Source organism: Arvicanthis niloticus, chromosome 4 (genome assembly GCF_011762505.2).
Source record: "Arvicanthis niloticus isolate mArvNil1 chromosome 4, mArvNil1.pat.X, whole genome shotgun sequence".
NCBI lineage: Eukaryota > Metazoa > Chordata > Mammalia > Rodentia > Muridae > Arvicanthis > Arvicanthis niloticus.
In genome coordinates, this window is record NC_047661.1 from 24740870 (window position 1) to 24756596 (window position 15727).

Consider the following 15727-nt stretch of genomic DNA (forward strand, 5'->3'; position numbering starts at 1 on the left):
GAACAACCCTCAGCGCTGTTCCTCTGATACAGTCCTGATCTATTACCAGCGGATTCCTTGTTTGGGAAGTGGGAGCTGGAAAAAACACAGAAGCCCCCGATCCCCACGCCATTAGCTTGTGCTTTAGCTTGTTTCAAGAAGGCTTCTTTCTAACTTCACAGTTAGGATTATTTCCCTATATTATTTGCCCTAACATGTGTTTTAAGTTGTCAAATTATTTTATGCAATTAAATAGTGGGAAGGTACACTACTTGAAAAAAGGAGCAGACAGAACTCACCACAGCGCTATGATAGTGTGCAATGCTTCTTATCTCTGACTGTGACATTATCCAGAAATAGGAAGAACCGTGCACACTGCCAACTCTTTAGATACCATGCCCTGGTGCAGAGGAAATATGTTTTCCATACAAAGCCACTACATTCAGACATGTCCAGCCCTGTTTCCAGATATCTGTCTCCGGTTCTCTATTAGGCTTTATGTTGAAACAGTATTTACCTAAAGACCCACAAATAACAGTTCTCCAGTGTCCAGTTACCGCTTCTGATTCTAGGAAATGTCTACAATGAAAGACATGGAGCCAACTACAAGCTTAAACAGTAAACTTTGAAAGCTCAGGCCAAAGACCTGATAGGTTTTCTATCAAACTATTCAATAGGTCGCTATGCAAAGATTAGTGAGTAGGTCACCCATTGTGTGCAGCAAAAGTGAGCAGGATGTAAGCCACACACATGAAAAAATCAATACCTGTGAGCAGTGCATCCATGCACATGTATGTTCACACTGTTCTGACTTGGATGAGAAGAAACCACCCATGTTCGTGTGCTTGAACACTGGGTCCCTAACTGGTGGTGCGGTTTCAGAACTTTGTAGAGCCTTCAGGAGAAAGACCTGCATAGAGGACACATAGATCACTGTGAGTTTTACAGTCTGGCTCACTTCCTGTCTGCTCTCTGCTTCCCGACTGAAGCCATGTGACCACCACCCATGCCACAGCAATGGCAGACTGTATCTAGCCCTTGAGCTGTAATAAACTCTTCCTTTCGTAAGCTGTCTCTTGTCAAATGTTTGATCACAGCAATGAGAAAAGTAAACAATGCATGAACATATGTGTGTGCAGACATAAATACCATGAATAAATGCTGGGTCCCTAGGAATGTCTAAAAAAGTAGACTGCCAACCTGGCTTTGGGTCCTCCAAAAATGAAAGATAAATTTGACTAAAATCTCTCTGCTTGAAAACCAGTCGGCGAGAGATGTCAGGAGTTCAAGGCCAGGAACGGGTCACGGACTTGAGAAAATAAAGGAAACTGTGCAAAGTCACTTGTAAACAGGAGTTTACATCAGAGCCTGGGGTGCCTGGAGTTGCACAGTGCTAACAACTCCAAAATACTGCAAAGGAAGAAAAGGCAAATGCAGAATGATAAAGATATAAAGTCAGACATTTAGTAAGTCACCCTTATTAAAAGGTCGCCTGAGGAGATAACAAACTGCTAAATTCATTGTGTATCGAAATAACACAAACCTTGAAGCAGCCTAACTGACACAGAAGAGAGCTGAAGTGAATGTAGAATGTGCCACAATTGAACACATGCTGTCATACTTCAAAGATCATAAAAATCACATTGAGATCACACAGGACACGTTGCCTTTATTTCATTCAGAAAATGAAATAAAAAGATAACCATAAATCCCCAGATACTTGAAACATTGAACCTGAATTCACTGAGGGGGACACACTGGCTGGACAGAGAGACCCAGGGATTCTTCTGTGTCCTCCGTGCCAGACTGGAAGTACAGGTGTAAATAGCCACACCCACCTTTACATGACTGTTGGGGACTGGACATTGAAACACAATATATTGAGCATATGTCAGGCTCAAGATTGCACAGGAAGCATTTGCTGTTTGACCTGCTTCCTGGCCCCTCCTACATCTGTTTTATAAATGTCATTTCATCTCTGAGTACTTGGTATTTTTAATCTATTGATTAATTGTTTCAAATTTATCCAGCTATTACTTGGGAAGATCCTTTCTACGTTTTACATTCTTATAAATTTGTTTGTTTCGTGGCCTATAACATAGTGCATCTTGTTGAATATTATGTTCAAATTTAATAATTACATTTTTATTTTGTTTCTGTCGGGCATGGCATTCTGTTTTAAATGATCAGCTACTTGATTGTATTATTCAAGCCCTGTGCATGGCTACTGTCTTCCATACCCTTGTTCTGTCCATCATCGAGGGTAAAATACAGACTCTTCAATTGTAACTACAAGTTTGTCCCATGTTTTTCCAGTTCTATCTTTTCATTTCAAAGTATTTTGGGTCTTTGTTGTTAGGTTTTGTCTATCTTGGAAAGGTAACCCCTTTCCTTATATAATGACCATATTTAATGTTCACAATAGAACCTTTCCAGTCTTTGAGGTTATATTTGACAAGGTGTCTTAGTATGTGCAGGGTTAGATAACAAAATAACACATTGTAGGCATCCTACACGCAACAGTTCATTTCCAAAGAGTGTGAAGGCGTAAGCATGATTCTACTCCAAGTCTCCTGCCGCCTTTAAAAGGCTGTCTCCTCCCTTTGTGCCTGCATGGCCTCTTCTGCAATGAGGACAGGAAGCAGAGCAACTGTTTCTTATTTTCCTCTTTAAAGACCACCAATCCTATAGGAATAAACACCAGTCTTACCACTTCAGTGGGGCTTGTCTCCTAAAAGCCCTGTCTCCAAGCACAGTTACCCTAGGAACTGTGGCTTGAGCATCTGCAATCTCAGGAGACACAGTTCAGTTTACAACACGCAGGTAGACCTTATGCCTTTCTTTCAATGCTTTTTCCTTTCCTACTCTTTATATTGAAAAGAACTTCATGTAAATGGCATGGACATTTGACTTGCTTTTATTTGAATCTAATACAACAACTCCTGTGCGTGGATTATTTTAGTATCATTGGCAGTTAATATCACTATTTCTATTCCCATTACATATCAAAATTATTGTGGTTGCTTAAATATAACCTGATGGTTATTTTTAATTTTGATTTTTCTTTTTTCATTTCTGCTTTATGTTTAGATTAATTGAGCATCATGTATGAGTCTTTTTACCTCTATGGACTGACTTTTCATTGTTTTGAAGATAATGTAGTGGATGTCTTAAGGTTGCAACACATATAACTAGAGTCTCTCTTTCAGTGTTATTTATACTGCTTCACATGTAATAAATGATGAGCTCTAAATAAGGTTAAGGATGTTTCATACATACAGTGGTTACCAGGGGCAAGTGACAAACATTGTCAGGTCAGTAGTCTGGAAAAGTCATGTTTCCTCTTCCTAAACATAATTTCCTTTCATAAATTTCTGAGATGATGCTAACGGTATTTTCTTTTAAATTTTCAGATTTTGTAAAAATGATTTTGTCTTCTGGCTTCTATTATTTAGGAGATGGAACATTGAGAATGTTGAAAGAAGTTGTATAATTGTGCTGACACTTGAATGTTCAGCTTATGATGTAAGATTTTTGGCTTATGAGATGGAAGAACAAAAAAAAAAGCAAAATTCTTATCTCATCCTGTATGAAATGTTATGTTCCAAAAGAATCAAAGATAGAATAATAAAATGTGGATATGTAAAAGCCACCAAAATGACTGACTGACATATGCTGTAGATCTACTGAGGCTCCGTGTCAAGAAAAGGACACGGCAGACACAGTTAATAAACCAGTTTATTGTTATTAGATGTTCACAGTGACTAACATCAACAAAGGTCTGGTGCTCAGAATCAACCAGGAAGCCCTAGTGGTCCTGATAAAAGAATGGAGATAAAAGAAAGAAAAACAGATAAAAGCATCGGTAAGCAAAGACATAAATCCGTGATCACAGCAGAGAGAACCCAGAGGATGCTCTGTGTGACAGAGACATCTTAGCTGCATCGATTAGAGTAGTGTGTGTTAGGAAATGGGACAATGTTTCCTTAGAGATGTGGGGAGACTTACATAGTGGAGCTGGGAGTTTGAATTTGCCCAGCTGATCATAAGAGCACACATCAACAGACATACAGCTAAAGCTGTCCCATTGCCAAAATAAGGCTCTCAGGGAATTTGTTATTAGGACCTGTGTTTTCCAAGAAAGGTCTGGATTTTGTAAACATAGCAAAAGAGTAAATAATTAGAATATTTTAACATGCATTATTTTCTACTTTCAATGGCTCCCTGACAGAAAGTCTTCATCAATTAACTGTTTATAACCAACTTATGAAAATAGATTGCTGTAATGCTGAGAGAAAACTATTTTATCATATTCTGTTTTGCCAGAGTCTCTCTCTCTCTCTCTCTCTCTCTCTCTCTCTCTCTCTCTCTCTCTCTCTCTCTCTCTCTCTCTGTGTGTGTGTGTGTGTGTGTGTGTGTGTATCTGTAATTATAAAATATGAGCACAGGAAATACCTTACACTTTTTTCTATTCTGAGTATATGGAATATGGTCCCAAAATAATAAGTTTTGCTTCTAATATCAAAATCTAAAATTGACCAAAGAATAATACAGCAGTGAAATATTTTAACAATGAAAATTATAAGTAACACAAATAATACACTACTTGTGTTTTTTTCCAATGTGTTCTGTTTTAGCACTACTTTACCAACAGAACATACAGGCAAAAGAAATCCAGTGATCTAACTTGAGGTGTATGTGTATGGCTAAGTGAGATTATTTGGTGGTCTGGTTAATCTTGAGTCATCATGAGGCCTCAGAGAGAATGAGGCAATGTATTCTGTCCTCACTAGCTCAGCTTCTTTTATTTTTTTCCAGAGAAGGAAGGTTTATGTTGTGGGAGAGGCGGAAGGTCTTAGCTCATAACCACAAAGCACCAGGATAACACAGAGCCCAGCCTGTCCCAAAAGGAAGTGAGAAATCCTGTCTGTGCAGGTCACTGCCAGCATTGAAGAGGACAGGGGTGCTGGAGTTGGGGTAGCCTTCACTGGAGCCTGGGAGTTGTTATTCTGACAAGGTGACACATGACATCCCTGGTATCTGAATAATGTCTCCACTGTGCATAGGCATTTTCCAGGCACAGATGACAGGCTCTCACCCGTCATGCCACCTCTCTTCAAGTGTCTATCAGACTATAGAAGCTGTAGCCAGCAGCCTTGCCACCCTCCCAGCCTTCCCCATACCTTTATTACTAATGAAAGGAATATGAAGACATTTACCCATCTAGGAACTGTGATTTAAGGGGAAACACTGGGTTGTACACATATTTGATCAAAAACATTTGGATTTGTACAAAAGCAGCTAAGTCAGAATAAGAAATGGGCAACTGCACAGAGGCTCCAGAGCAGAGGGAACTGGTTGTAAAGGCTGTGGCTCAGTAAACTGTTATAGGGAGCATGGCCTGGGCTCCTCCCCCAACCCTCTCTCTCTCTCTCCATGCACATTGAACTCACTAATTAGGATGGTATGGGATTTCTACACTCTGATTTCCCCGGATTTTTTTATAGCACTTCTTTTATATGTACACCAAAAAAAGACAATTTGTTTTTTAAAATTATTTCATCATCCAAATATTTTGCCAACTATTTTCCTAAGGGTATATGTTTTTACTAAAATAAATTTGGGAAAATACACATTGTGGGTCATAACCCACTTCTCTCTGTCAAGAAAGTCACTGAAATATAGAATGATTAACTCCAACATGGAAAATAGCAGAGACATTCAGTGACTCCTTTGCTTCTGTGAACAGCTGTGAACAGTGGGCTGTGACAAATAGAAACCTATATGCAAACCCATGGCATTATCTTATAATACCATGTATGGCAGAAAGAAGCAAGAAAAACAAAATGATACTAATTCGGTGGATTAATTCACAAGCTGGCTGAATACTATGTGAGTCTCTTGTCTTCCATAGTCAGGCAACAGCTGCATTAGAATATGTGGTAATATCCAGGATATTCAGGAATATCCAGGAGCTCTGACACAAAAGTCTAAGTGGAATGTCAGCCATTGATATCAGTATGCACAGCAAGATAGAATATTCTAACAGTGAAGGTCCTGCAGCCACCCAAGACACTGTTCAAGGGAAGCTCTAAACAAATTTGGAGGAGTCCTTTATCACATGATTATGAATGAGGCATCAGTCCGCAGAGAAAATCATTTGTGGGATGTTCTGCTTTATCACACACATGTACCGGTCACGTCAACTACCAGAGAAAATGGGTGACTCACATAAGTGACCTGATGCGCTGTGGCAGCATTTGCCTACATGGTTGTTAACTCATATTTTATGTCTACACAACAAGCCTTGACAATACAGATGGTATCGCATGAACCTTTCAGTCCCAATCAAATAAACTCATAATGCAAGACATGATAAGACAGCTATCTAGTTAACTGAATAGTTGCAGAATACTTCCAATAGCATCTGATTCTTTTATATTTAGATAGTAGCTCTATATTTCTAATTGCCAATTAATAAAATTTAAATTGCTTTTGACTAATTAATGCTACACTACACTATTATGCAACATATGAAGACATTACCATATTAACAAAATCTATCATTTAAAATATAGTAATAAAATTAATTATTTGCTTCTAATAATAAAAGCTCTAGTATTATTAGAAAATTAATAAATGGAGATCATGCCAATTCAAGGAAAGAAACAAAGGAACAAGACAATATTTTCTCTTAGGATCCACAGGCCATGGGGACAGTCCCATGTGGTGTTTTGTTTATCAGACTAGGGTGGAGACTTTTTTCATTAGATTTGAGCTTCGCCTCAACAAAGCTCATTATATTGCAATTTAGAGAGGGTGGAATTACCTATGATTACATTGCAGGCTATATTCCTCTCTAAAACCATTACCTGAGGGAGCACCTATAGCTAGTAAAATCCTTATTCCTTTGTAATGATCATCCAGTGAATAAATATAGCCATCTGCTGCAACCGATATTTTATTTTATATTTTGAGGATGAATAAAGATCACTAAGATGACATATATGCGTATACAAATGTATATGTATATATGCATCACAATGAAACACATTTTCTTTCCTTACTTAAAAAATACTTTACAAACAATCCTTTCTTCCACATGCCACATGCATTTCATTTCTGTTTCACTGAAGAGGGTCCTATAAATGAGTTTGATGCATCAGAAGGCACGTTCCCTGGCATGTTAGTAATTACTCTAGGGGTAATGTGATTTACGTGGTCATGAAAGCTGTGTGACTTTGGCTGCCGGACTCTGATAGTTCCTAATAATTGTGTCAGCATTTCCTATGAGGGACTTAGCGGAGGTATTGTAAACTAATATGGCTTTGGTTACTTCACAGCTTTAGGTTTAACCCGTCAACATGGACTGAAGATCAGCAGCTCTCCAGGAATCTCGAAGGCAGTTGGTGTCAGATTGGAACTTCTAAGGGATACAACTAAGTAGACTGAACGTGTCCTCATTCTCTCCAGCACGTAGCAGCTTTTGTTGGGCTAACCATCTCAAACCGTGTAAGCCATTCTCGTGACTCCTCTTTGATAATACATAGTATATATGATGTGGTGCTTTGAATATGTATGGCTCTTACAGACTCACATGTTTGTTTGACTGTTTGGCCAGTAGAGAATGACACTATTAGGAGGTATGGACTTGTTGGAGTAGGTGTGGCCTTGTTGAGGGTGTCTCTGTGGGGGCGGGCATTGAGGTCTCCTATGCTCAAACTATGTTCAATGTGGCACACAATACCCTTCTGCTCTTCGCATATTAAAATGTGGAACTCTCACCTCCTTCTCCACAACCATGTTTGCCTGCACACTGCCATGCTTCCCACCATGATGATAATCGACTGAAACTCTGAAACTGTAAGCCAGCGACAAGTAAATGTTTCACTGCAATAGAAACCCTAACTAAGACATATGGAGATGTAGCTGATGTGGAAAAGGAATCTCTAACTCCCACAATCCCTTGTGCACCAAATGGATTCAGCGGATCTGTGAATACAATACTGCCTAGTGCTTCTTTAGGAATTATGGCATATTTTTAGTGTTTCCTTTTCCTTTTTCAGATCACAACTGAATGTCTTCAAACCCTTTAGGGAACAGCAATGGTTGTTGGTCTATGATTTACTCTGTATTTTCTAATTGTACAGAATTTTTTTAACAGTGGCTGTGATTTTTTTTAAATACTGTTCTCCAAACTTACAAACTTTGATTTATAGTGGATACTTTCAGGTTATTCTAAGTCCTGTAATTTAGAGTCCTCTACTTCAAATCAACCACAGACACACACATACACATACACACACGCATACACGCACACATTAAATCTTATGGGTGATTTTTTTTCCCAATTTTAATCGCACCAAGTCACCCACACATCACATATGGACAAGCAAATGGAAAGAACACTTGCCAATGCCTGATGTCTGTGTCAATATAAATGGTTGGCATGATTATCTGAAGAAGGCAGGTGTGTGGCAAACTGTCCCCATGCCTAATCCAACAAGGCCACTGCTGTCCTAGAACAAAAGGTCATATGGAATGTTGTTGCTATGAACCTCAGTTTGCAAAGGCCCACTTCTTATCCTCATTCATCCTTCAATTTGATAAGCAATTGCATTCTTCTTTATAATGCCCATCAAATGCCCACTCATAAAGAGAGCCAAAGGATTAATAAAGGCTTTCCTGCAAGGTATTTGCAGATCCCCAGCAAAAAGCTTTGTGTAAGTACAGCCACTCACAAGTTTCTCCTGTCACACTTGCTTCAGACTTCTCACCATCATTAACACAATTTACTATTCAGTGTGTGCATGTATATTTAGGTATTCTTGCATATGTAGGGCAGTGTGCATGTATAGGGCTGGGCTTTCACCTTGTGGGATTTGCTTGTGTTTTTGTATTTTAAGACAAAGTCTCTCTGGCTTAGGATGTGCTGTGTGGATGAGGTTGTCTGTCGTGAGCCCAGAGGATCCTCCCCTCTCCCTGGTGCTGGGATTATAAATACACACCACCAGGTCCAGATACTTCATGTGAGTTCCCACAGGTCAAACTCAGGGCCTCACACTTGTAAGTCAAGCCCTATTTCTTATTATACATCGTAAAAAAAAAAAAGCACCGGCATTTAAGATTCGGCTTCAACATTCGGGCTTCTATTGTTCAATATTTGTGTGTCTGTGACTCTGTAATCCATGGATGCCTTTTGTCTTTAAAAACAAGCATGTAGGGCTAGAGAGGTGACTCAGCGGTTAAGAGCACTGACTGCTCTTCTAGAGGTCCTGAGTTCAATTCCCAGCAACCACATGGTGGCTCATAATCATCTGTAATGGGATCTGATGCCCTCTTCTGGTGTGTCTGAAGATAATGTATATGTGTACTCATATACATTAAATAAATAATAATAATAAAATAAAACAAGCATGTAATTAGCAGTCTAGAGATGTCTTTGGTAAAGACGCCATTGCCAAGACTGATCTTGATCTCTGGAACTCATATGGTGGAAGGAGAGAGCCAAGTTCAGCAAGTTGTGGTCTGACCATCATGAGTACCATGGTGTGAGTGCAGATGTACACACACACACACACACACACACACACACACACACACACGTATAATGTTTCACAACAGCAATCTCTGGGAAATACATGCCATGGGAAATAAGATCACTTTCACAGGTCACTAAAACATGAAAACACACAAGTATTTAAAAATGCAAAATTATACTTATCATTATTCTTATTTGGACAAGGTCTCACTGATCAGGCCTGAGTGGCTTGGGATCCACTATGTAGATAACACTGCCCTCAGACTCACAAAGATCTCCTGCCTTGGACTTCCAGGTGTTAACATTAAAGGCACGCACCATGATACCTTAAAGATAAAGAAAAAAATTGCTGAGTTGCCTTTCTCTTCAGAAATGTGAAATGGATTTTTCTCCAATCATAAGCTGGTATGAAATATCTACTTTAAATGAGAAGTACTGAGAATACAGGTCCACTACATAGTAAATAAGATCTGCCTTAAAATAATTACACATAAAAGAAAAAGTCAATTATTAAAGACATCATGTCAGTAAGAACAGGAAGAGTTAGACTGGCAAGAAACGTTGTAACACATTGTGTGGAGGCAGATTGGCAAGGCTGGCACAAGGGTGACAGTTACCATGTGCTAAGATGACATTTCATGACTGCCTTACTTTTTACTCATCAATGTTATCAGTGACCTTCATGTTGTAGGCTGATGAGAACAGATTTTCACACCACACACACATCATCTCACAAGGTTCTACCTGTTAGGTTGCATGATAAATAGTATACAATGCTGTAGGCCATCTCCTCTGAAGATGTATTGGTTCCTTGTGTGGTTATAATGAGACCCTACACAAGAGATTCCAAAACCAGAATCAGCCAGCACAAACAGTGATGGACTTACAGGATGCTGAAAAATATTTTTCAATATTGTGAAGTCAAGCTTAAGCCTGTGATAACAGTCAAATCTCTTGGAGAGCAGCAAGAGGCATTTCCATGAAATGTGCCACCAGAACCCTCCTGCTACTGTCACCGGTTCCAAGAGTTGCAGGTGGCTAAACTTCACTAGCGATTGATTGAAAGCCTGTTAATTCAGTAATAAGTATCTGAAGAAAAAACAAAAAGAAGAAGAAAACACAAAAACTCCCAAACGTTGACAAACACTACAAGGCAGAACTGAAGTGGTAAAAGCTGCTTCATAAGTGCAAGTGTTAAGCTGAAAATCTGCCATTTAAATCCATACCACTGTGAAAGGCTTTATAGCTTGGTACAAACATCTCTTATATATTTGTGTCTTCCTTCCTCATACTGCTTTGGGAAGAGCCAAAGAAGACCCTGAAACAAAGAAATAAATGTACAAATCTGTTTTTTCACTGTCTTCAATCTGGGGAATCATTTAGTAAAAAAGCTACCAAAACTGAAAGCAACCAGTTACTGACAAAACTCAGTGTGGTCAGCAAATATCTATAGAGAGTAGCTTAGGCAGTTTGGAGAAAACATGAGGCTTAAACGCATCCAATCCCTGGAGTAAGTGACATCATAGAAATGTCAAGAACCCATTGTGTGACTCTAGAGCAGCAGTTCTCAACCTTCCTAATGCTGTGACCCTTTAATACAATTCCTCGTGTTGTGGTGAGCCCCCAACCATAAAGCTATGTTGGTTGCTACTTCATAATTGTAATTTTGTCTACGTGTTATGAATCATAATGTAAATGTCTCTGTTTCCAAAGGTCTTAGTCAACTGCAAAGGGGATCATTTAACCCCCAAGGTGCCAGAGCCCACGTATTGAGAACTACTGAGATAAGAAGTTCCTGCTCGCTTTCAGAGGGTTGAGTATTCAGTCAGTGAAGCAATTTACACAGTTGTTTCTTGAAATTAAGGGTCTAGACTAGATTCAAAGAAACAAAAATATAATAGAAATCTCTGCAGCTTTGTCCATAATAACTTTGTATTTGGAGTGACAAGAGCACCCTAAGCCTTTGAGAACCTGTGCTGGTGATTCCCATGTCTCCCAGCAAACCCTGAAGAAGATTCTGGTGGCTCTCAACTTCTCTATGGCTTTCACAGTTAAAAGCAGTGAGGGCACCGGACAGTGGTGGCGCACACCTTTAATCCCAGCACTTGGGAGGCAGAGGCAGGTGGATTTCTGAGTTCGAGGCCTTCCTGGTCTACAGCGTGAGTTCCAGGACAGTCAGGGCTACACAGAGAAACCCTGTCTTGAAAAAAAAAGTATCAAGGGCACAAATTTCAATACAAATTGTTATAAGCTTAAGTTTTCAGAACAGCTGAAGTTTCAATAGAAAATTGTACACTGAGCAAAGAACTTCCATAGAACTCACCACACACTTGCAAGGATGTTAAATGATGTCTGTAGTTTCAGTTAGGGCTCACAATTCTTACTGTGCAGCTACTACTAGGGCAGCTGACAAATACTTTCTATCTACCCAACTTTCCAACCCCTTTGGTCTAGGAATCAACCTTCTCCTCACAATTTGTCTGGTCAAAATGCCATGAACTTGCCATCATGAGTACGTAGCACTCACAAAAGGGCTCCTTTCATTTTGCAATATGAATCTAAGGTTCCACTATCGTCCATCTGTGCCTTGGTGGCTAATGTTATCATCACCTTCAACAGTATTTTACTATAAAGATTTACCAGTTTCCGTAGTCACATATCAATCAAGGGACACTTTGATTACATCCCAAATTTTGCAACTAAAAATGAACCAGTCATTCATAGCTTGTGTGGTATGCTTCCAATGCTTAAACTGCTTGCTGTCTTAATTGGTTTTGTCATTTTCATATTGCTGAGACTTAAGAATTCTTTGTATGTTTGAAATATAAATCCTTTATTGGATTTTCTAGTATTAGAAAGTGCTTCCCTTCCATCTTATGCCTTTCTGTCTACTGTTAATATATCTTTTTTTCTAAAATAAGACCTATTTACATTTAATAGAGACAAAATTATCATTTTTCATTAATGGAATGTGCCTTTGATTATATGTATGAAACTCTGTCAAATCCAAAGCTACAGATATATTTTTTTTTTAATTCTAGAAGTGGTGTATTTTACTAGAACACATTTAGATCTTCAATTTGTTATTACATTTAGCAAAAATGTCATGTTCAATCCAGTGATTTTTCTTCCCACAAAGACTGAGTCCTTGTCATCTATCAGCCAGGCCACACTCACCCTGATACATTACATGCTAGGAGGATGAGATTGTTCTTAAGGCCCATAGTGTTCAGTGTGCCCCACAAATGTTTTCTGAAATTTTCTGTATTCCAAATTTATGCTCAGGTTCCATATTGTTTAAAGTTAGTGTGGAAACTCTTCAGTATACAGATAAGGTTTCTAGATTGTAGAAGAATTTTAATCCACCAAAATCGCTGCTCTGGTAAGGGAACACATCCAAAGACCTTCTAGGTCTCTGTGATCTGGCTGGAATCCAGACACATGCTTAGTACATACTTTTAATCCCAAACTATAAAAGTAAGTTTAGTTTACAGAAGGAGCTAGTGATGTTTGAAAGTGACATCTAATTGAAGGATAGACAAAGGGATGAATCAGAGAAAGATTTGACAGAATAAGTCAGATAAGATATACCCAACTTTCATGAGAACAGCAGAGGAAAGAGAAGCTATTTAAGAGCAGCTCAGGGAGAATGAGGGGAGAATCGGTTGGGAGTCAGTACTCTAAGTGCAGTACAGTGAAGATGAGTTTGTTCATGAGTTCGTGCAATTCAGTGAAGGTCAGCAGATCAGTTGAAGCCAGAGACTAAGAAAGAACCAAAAGATTAGGACAAATTGCCAGTAGTTTGAGGCCAAACAGAACAATTCAGTGAAAAGCTGAGAGAAATCAGATTGAATCAGTTAGGTTGGAGAGGAGTTTGAGCCCGAACAGCTGAGTTGAACCAGCTACAGGTTTCAGAAAAACCTAGAAAGGGTGAGTTTATTCAGCAGTAAGTCTCTGAGATGACAATTATATCTGGTGAATAAAAGATACTTTTACATTAGATGTAGTCTGTGAAGATTTTATCATGAGCTAAATTTTATAAATTGAAAACTAAAGCACAATCACAAATTTGCAAGCAAAACTGTATTTTGGTTCACTTGTGATCTCCTACCCTGCTGCTTTGAGGACTCTGAAGGGTTTAGCTCATGCACATCTGAAAGCTTATTCTCCTGTGAGAGCTCAGTCCTAATGTTTTGCCTGCTTGATTTGGAGTGACAGCTTGTCAGACACTGGTCCATTGACAATGCAGTGATAAGATATGACTTTATTTTTGAGATTCAGATTGCCACCACCATCATGAAAGAGAGCTAGTAGACTGACTTACATGAAAGCCTGTCCCAAGATGACAGCAAAGAGATAAACAGAAAAACTTGATAACTAGGTCTATGCTAGTGAGGACACAGCTATTGAGACTTCTGAGAGGACTGAAGAAACCAGTAAGAATTTAGCTCCCACTCCCACCTGTTCTAGCTGCTTGTAATCTCATGGGAGCCATATCATATGAGATGAGGAAGGCTGCACTTCTCAGCAGTAGCTGTCTATACCAGGAGACTTGCCAGTGATAGAACTGCTTTTGAGACACCCTCTCACTGGATCACCAATATGAACTTGGAATCTGACATTCAGTTGCCTCCTCTGTTTCTATCTGGGGTAAACAGACATTTCTCTGTCCACCCAGGGAAAGTCATACAAAACACAGCTAGCTTGCTACTATAATGTTTATTGATTTAGGCATGTCCAGCAGTCACACTCATGACAAATCTTGAAAGATACATCTTTATAAACATGTCCTCTATTAGGTACCATAGGTTCTGGACAGTTAAATAGAATAATAATATTCTTCTGAGAAAGAGTGGCCTTATTGTGAGCGGACAATAAAAACAGGCCTAGCACCAGAATGAAAAGTCCTAACTTTCTGTTCTCTCCAGAGTTATCTTTCCTACATCCACAAGCATCTTGCTATCGCCTCTTTTCTTCTTCTGTAATAAACCAAGGCCAACTAGTGGTGAGACAAGCTCCCACTTAGACAGTGATATGGCAATTAAAATTGGTAGAGAAGTAACATGTATGTCTTCAGAGCAGAAACCCAGTAGCACTCACTTCTCATGCTTATATTAAAAGACCTTATTTATTTGCAAATTCAGAAAAAAAAACAAAAATGAATAGAAGTAGACAGTCTGCTCCTGCCACAAATTACTAACAATTATATGTTTTCTGGCTATTTGTCCAGGGGCTAAATTTAAAGGTTTAAAATTGAAAATATGCTGAACACAACTAATCCATAAAAACCAACTGTTACTTAATTTTAATATCACACTATCTTTAAATATGCATACATGAACACCGAAGCTAAAGTAACTTAAATAAACATGCAAATATTTTATCACTGTCCATCATTCCAAGAGAAGAAATAAAGAATCAAAGAAATTTGCTAATATTTTGTTTTTTTAATTGCTATTAAATGCTTGAATTTTGACTTCCCACAAAAAGGACTTGGTATTCCTATACCAACGGCTGTTCTTAAGGAGAGAGGACAAATTGAAGTATTTATAGAGTGATTTAAATGGCATTAGAGATGCATCTAGTCAGACGGTTTACAAGATGATCTTGAAATGAGAGGAAGCACAGAGAGCACAGACCTAAAATGTTTGCCACTTCATCTCTTTCCAAAACAGAACCTGAGAAGGTGCAAACAGCTTCCAGAAGAAGTGCAGAGCAAGCAAGATAAACACTGGGGATCCTCCCTGGACAACACCCTGAGCTTTCAGTTAAAGGCAGGGCAGGGTGATGTGTAACCCAAGTCTCAGGACAGGGATGCCTCAGACTGTTTGCTTCCACTCTCAGTAGTGGTGGGTGATTCTGTATGTATTAGGCAGTTACCCACACATAACTCTGATTACTCATCCTAGATGAAGGTGGTAACTTTCACTTTGCTTGCACACAATACGCTCTGTAGCAGATTGATGACTCTACTAAGACTTCTCAAAAGTTAGGGAATATTGAAGCCAGCGGGTGAACATTTGTGTCTTCTTCACTTTGGGTGCGCTTCAGGAACAGTTTATATGAAGCCCTGGTAAGTTTGAGGCCCTTTTACCTCACACAGCAGCAGACTGAGTAATGAAACCTGATGTTATCTTTACCCACTTCCTGCTCTTAATCTTACGGCTTTCTTGCCTCTGCTGCTTAAGATAACATCAGATTTCTCTA